Source organism: Coenobita brevimanus, chromosome 58, assembly GCF_032717465.1.
Source record: "Coenobita brevimanus isolate Jiangsu-jjx chromosome 58, ASM3271746v2, whole genome shotgun sequence".
Taxonomy (NCBI): Eukaryota; Metazoa; Arthropoda; class Malacostraca; order Decapoda; family Coenobitidae; genus Coenobita; species Coenobita brevimanus.
The window spans coordinates 28,279,451-28,285,668 of NC_137011.1; positions in this window are offsets into that span (position 1 = coordinate 28,279,451).

Here is a 6,218-nt window from a genome sequence, read left to right on the forward strand (position 1 = left end):
TCTATGTCTTTACTACAGATTTCCTCTGATACTTCTTTCAGTAAGCTCATTACATTTGTCATCTCCTTCTTGTCTCTTGTGATCTTGTTTTTTACTTCTTCCTCTTCTATACCAGTGATTACTATAGATTTGTTTATATCTACTGAATCTCTGACTAACTTTGGATTGTTTTGGATTATTCCTTTCACTTCCTGTTTAATGCTTTTTTCCTCCACCCTTGTTTCTAAGTCTTTCTTTACTTTTACCATTTCAGCATACGTGGTTTCCACATCATTTTTGTAGCTTTGCACAACTTCATTCACTTGTGTTATCTTCTCCTTAATATCACTGCTTTGGTCTATCAGACTGCTTACTTGCCTAATTGTCTCTGTATCATTTTTGAACTCTTCCATAACACTCTCGTGATTGACTACTGTACTTGCCATTTCACTCATTTTCTTCCTAAGTGTACTCAGTTCCACTGTTAGTTCACTGATGGTTGTGTCTTTCTATTTGGCCTCCCTTCCTAGTTTTTCTATTTCTTCCTTTTGCAAGTGCATCTGCTTCTTTATTTCATCAATTTCATTTTTGAAAGCCATTTCTAGTTTGTGTACACGTTCAACCAGTCTATTGTGAGTCTCCACTTCAACCAGTTCTTGGTAGAAATCATCATTTTGCTTTCTACCTTTATACCTTTTCTTTTCCAAATTTGTTTTACTAAAGTATGTGTCCATTTTGCAATACTAAAAGCACAATGTACTTACTGTACATTCCCTGGGGCAGTTGTAGTCTAAACAAACTTCAGCTGACTGAGTGCATTCTTTCGCCTCTTGGTGCTCTTTTCTGTTTGAATTAGCCTTGTTTAAACTTCTTTTTTTTTTTTTCTTTTAATAATGAAAAATAATTTAGTCTAACCTGGTATAGAGCTTGACTCATATAAAGATACTAATATAGGTAATGCCACTGGCCGTGCTGGTTCGGTACGGAACGCCGACTTCGCACGACTGCTACCTCTGACTCCCACTGTGTGTGTGTGTGTGTGTGTGTGTGTGTGTGTGTGTGTGCGCGTGTGTGCACTGAAAAAGGGACTCGTGTGTGTGTGTGTGTGTGTATGTGTGTGTGTGTGTGTGTGTGTGAGAGAGAGAGAGAGAGAGAGAGAGAGAGAGGCAAAAAGTTAACTGAGAAAGGTCTCTCTCTCTCTCTCTCTCTCTCTCTCTCTCTCTCCGCTAGTGTGTGTGTGTGTGTGTGTGTGTGTGTGTGTGTGTGTGTGTGTGTGTGTGTGTGTGTGTGTGTGTGTGTGTGCAGCCTTAATAACAAAACCATCATGACCCATTCGTAAAATATTTCTTTCCATTACATTCCAGCCCCTTCCGTCCAATTACCCATCAAATTTTTAATTCTTCATCTGACGGAACTATACCACTCCTAAAACTCATATTCGGAGTTGTAGTTGAGCAAACTTTGATAAGCCTTTGTTATGAGGTAGGAATGAGCCTCCATGGTTACTATTCTCATTTCAGTCTAACGAGGCCTAGAAATGCCATCCTTCTATCTTGACTGCAGAGTTGTTACAGCAGATTAACAATAGGATACGGTGCTACTCAGGATGTAGTGCTATCGACAGGATGCATAGTTGCAGTATTGTCTTTTTCTACAACTAAAATACGTGAAAGTAAGTGGAAAATGAGGCAAAACCTGGGTCAAGTTAAGGTGAAAGAACTATCGTCACATTTACCCACTACCAACTATACGTAGCCATAAACTAAGATGAAAGGGTTTACGGTTCTTTGTCAAGTATGATTTTAATGCACTACTGAAGAGATGGATTCTGACTGAAATTATGTTGACTGGTTGCAGCAAAATGATAAGATAATAACATCAATCAACTATAGTTTGTTATAACCCTGAATCGAATAACGTATTCATTTTTCCTACCATCTAAAGATGGTAGGAAAAATTAATACACCCCAGGGAGGGGTGTGTGAGCTGGGAGCAGGGCAGTGAAATGGCGGGGAACAGGGCGACGTGGAGGGGATTTGTTTGTGGCCACCCCGTCTGGGATTAAGGTGTCTGGCAATAGATAGATAGATAGATAAATCTTTTGATTATTGTTTTATTCTATGAGATATTTTGTAATAGAAGGGATTATAGCCCTGATCACCCCTTCACAGTTGTGCATGGGTTAGATATACCCTTCATTGGCCTCTTCACAGCTTTGGGGGGTTTAGATATAGTCTTCATTAATCCTTTCACAGTTTTGGAGGGGTTAGGTACAGGCTTCACTAACCCCTTCGCAACTTTGGACAGTTAGATATAGATTTCAAAAACCCATTCACAGCTATGCGACTCTCACAGGTTGAATAAAACTGTCTAGCAGTAGGAAGAATAAAACAGAAAAGTACGTCATCCAACTCCCTATTTTATTTCACAATGTATTTGCCACATAACAGGGTCGTGCGACTTCTATATAGGGGATGAGAGGTACAGCACATCCATGGATGGTCTTGCAGGACCCAAAGACAGCCCGATGATCCTCGCCCTTGGTCACAAGTACACAAAACTACCATCTTTTAAGTTTATTTCTTACTGGATAATGTTATTAGAAACAATAAAGTTATTCAGTTAATTAATAACAAATTTTTTTAAAGCTATTAAAACTTTTAAGGCACTGAAATTTAAAAATGTAATCTCTCTCTCTCTCTCTCTCTCTCTCTCTCTCTCTCTCTCTCTCTCTCAGGGTGATGCAGGTGACAGAGGCAGGTCTATCCAACCAATGGAATGAAGTGCACACCCCAAACCTCACCAGCTGTAATAACTCACCCACAAAGTTTGCCATCAAATCTTCGCTGGCAATGAGTAACATTTGGGTAAGCCTGAGAGTGTTAATTTTGTCGCTATAACCCTCACCTAATCGGATTAGGTCTAATATGCTCTTCCAGCTAAAGTCAACCTAAAAGTGTATATATGTCATCCAACAAGTCTACCTCCTAAAAAACTGTAGTATTCTATTCCAGTTAAAACCAGCGTGTGAGTTATATTATTGTCACCATTAACTCGCACCTAGTCTGAACACCTCTAGTAATTTATTTTAGTCTTAACCCCTAAAGTCTTAATTGCATCAGTTGATGCGATTTAACTTTTATGCCAAAATGCCTAATTGCATCAATTGAGTGGGGCCCCTAAAAAAACTGCGGAGAGCTTCCTCCACCCCTATCATGACGTACATGGCTTCAGGCCAGTGAGAACTCACACTTGAGGTGGCGTGAGGGGGGATCGTACCAACCCGGGTGGTGGGGGTGCACGCCCCCTCTGGGCCACCTCCGTGCCACCCTTCACTCCACTCCCTCACTCTTTCCTTGTCCCCTATCACCCTCCCACCGCCCCCACACACCTGCATCTCTCCTCCCACCACCACCTGTGTCCCTTCCCACTCACTCTCGCCCCTCCTTCCACCCTGCTAGCCTTGTGTCCCCCCCCAAACCCCACCCTATCCCTCCCTTGCCCCTCACTACCCTCCCACCCCCAACAGACCCCCGAGAGGTATCAGATCGCCAAGATGTTACACAATACACTGAAGAGCTTTCTTTTTATGCAAAAAGTTGGTTATTTTTCCAACTCCCGTACCTATAGGCCTACTCTCCACAGCCTACTTTATCTCTCCACAGCCTAGTAATCTCCCCACACCTACATACACCTGTTTTCATGGTTGGTGTGACAAAACACTTTTAAATGACCTGTTTCAATAAGAAAAATAGATAGTTATCAAAATTTTCACGTTTTAGATTGTTATCGAGGGGTAACTATCATGAACTTTTTTTTAACTTTGATGCGCGATTGTGCGGCAACTATTAGGCCTACGGGGGTGCGGATTGCGTTGTCAGGTGTGTAAATTCTTCCTCTTTAGCCAGAACATAATCAATTTGCCTTTAAAGAAAGTTGCCAAAACACCCCTGAATTGTGGGTGGGGGAGGTACCTTGCCTGAAATAATTGCGGACTTTAGGGGTTAAGCCACACACTTCTATTCAGCTGAGAGTGAATCATGGAAGAGTGTTTCACGAAAAACAAAAACGAAAAAAGAAAAAGAAATCGCCATACAGAGTACAGGAGTAGTGAGCGTAGACCCTCAAAATTACACACACACACGCACACACACACACATACACACAACACACACACACACACATACACACACACATATATATATATATATATATATATATATATATATATATATATATATATATATATCATCAGCCATTAAGAGTCCACCACTGAGCAAAGGCCTCCTCCAACCTTCTCCACAAATTCATTGACTAAGCCAATCTCTGCCATGTTTTCTCCGCAGATTTCTCTATTACATCTCTTCATCTCCTGTCTGGGCTTTTTCTGTATGTTTCCAGTATCTTGGTGTCCAATTAGTCAGCTTCTTGCTCCATCGGTTATCCCTTATTCTTGCTACATGGCCTGCCCACCTCCATTTCTGTTCTTTTATAACTTCTGTAATGCCTTTGACTTTGATCTGCTCTCTCGCCCAAGTTATTCTTTTACTTTCTCATAAAGATGTTCCCAGCATCGACCTTCCCAGTGTTCTCTGAGAACGGATTACTTTATTTTCCATCGATTTTATAAGTTTCCAGGTCTTACAACTGTACGTCATAGCCCAAATGATACATCCGATTATACTTTTTATTTCATACATATTGGCAAGCTTCTTTTCCTAACATCTCTGTGTTTATCCTCAGCTTTCCATACAACTGTAATGCGTCTTTTTATTTCGCTCAGGTCTTTCGTTAATTATAGTATTTGCCACAGGTAGTAATACTCCTCGACTTCTTCAAGAATTTCTTCGCTTATTCTGGTGATGCTCTTTGGTGTAGGTGGATTAAACATTAGTTTTACCCCGGTTCATCTGTAGCCCTATTTTGAGACTTTCTCTGGTCATGTCATTTAGCATTTCATGCAATGTCTCTGCTGTTTCTGAGATTAGGCCAATGTCATCTGCAAATCTTAAATGGTTTTACTTTTCTCCATCTATATTTACTCCTTTGTTTTTCCAGTCTAACTCTCTGAAAATACTTTCTAGGCATGCTGTAAGTAATTTTGGTGAAATTATATCTCCCTGGCATACATCATGCTCAGTCTTAATTTTTTCTGAGTCTTTATGTAATTTAATTGTAGCAGTTCCCTCTTTATATTATGTTTTCGAGCAGTTTTTCAATGCTCTCATTTACTGTGTTCTCGCAATGAATTATATAATTGCTATGTCCTCCACTGAATCAAAAGCCTTTTCATAATCAAGAAAACCAAAGCACAGCGCTGTATTATATTCTGTAGTTTTTTCAGGGGGCACCATCCCCCTGGGGGTAGGGGAGGCTTTCAAGAATACTCCCCCAGTATCCCTGCTTGTCGTACAAGGCGACTAACAGGATTGGCGGAGGGTTAGTGCCCCTCCCCCGGAAAACAACTAACTAAAAAGATGAACAAGAAGCCGCGGACAAGGACTGACCAAAAGATGACGACCAAGGACCGGACAAAGGACATGGTAATCGCAACATGAAATGTAAGGGGTGCGAATGATGAGGTGAAAGAAAGAGAGATTGTCCAGGTGCTTGAGGGTGCGGAAGTTGATGTATATGGAGTAACTGAAACTAAATCGAGAGGTGAGAGTGTGAGAGAATGGGAGTATGGATGGGGTATATGTGCAAGAGTAGGTGAGAATGAGAGGGGAAAAGAAGGAATGCTTATAGTTGTGAGTAAAAGATGGAAGAAGATCATAAGAGAGTATGGATCAGTTGGGTCAAGGATTGTGTGGGTAAGATTGAAAGTTGGAATACAAAATTTGGGTGACTGTGTGTGTGTATGCACCAATGCAAGATTGTACAAGCAGAGTGAGAGAAGAGTTCTGGACAAATGTGGAAGTGTGCATGGAAAAGTTTGGAAGGAATGAGAGAGTGTTTTTGATCGGTGATATGAATGGTAAAGTAGGGAATGTGAAGGTGGATGGAATAGTTGGTGAGTGGGGTGTGCCTGCTGAGATAGATGAGAATGACAGTGCATTAGTGGACATTTGTGCTGGGAGTGGGTTGGTGATAGCCAATACCCTCTTCAGGCACAAAATGATCCACAGGTATACATGGCGAGTGATGAGAAGGGTGGGTGGTGAACTGAATGAATGTGTGTGTGGGTGAAAGGATGCGAAGATGTGTAATGGATGCAAGAGCTTATAGAGGTTGGGGGA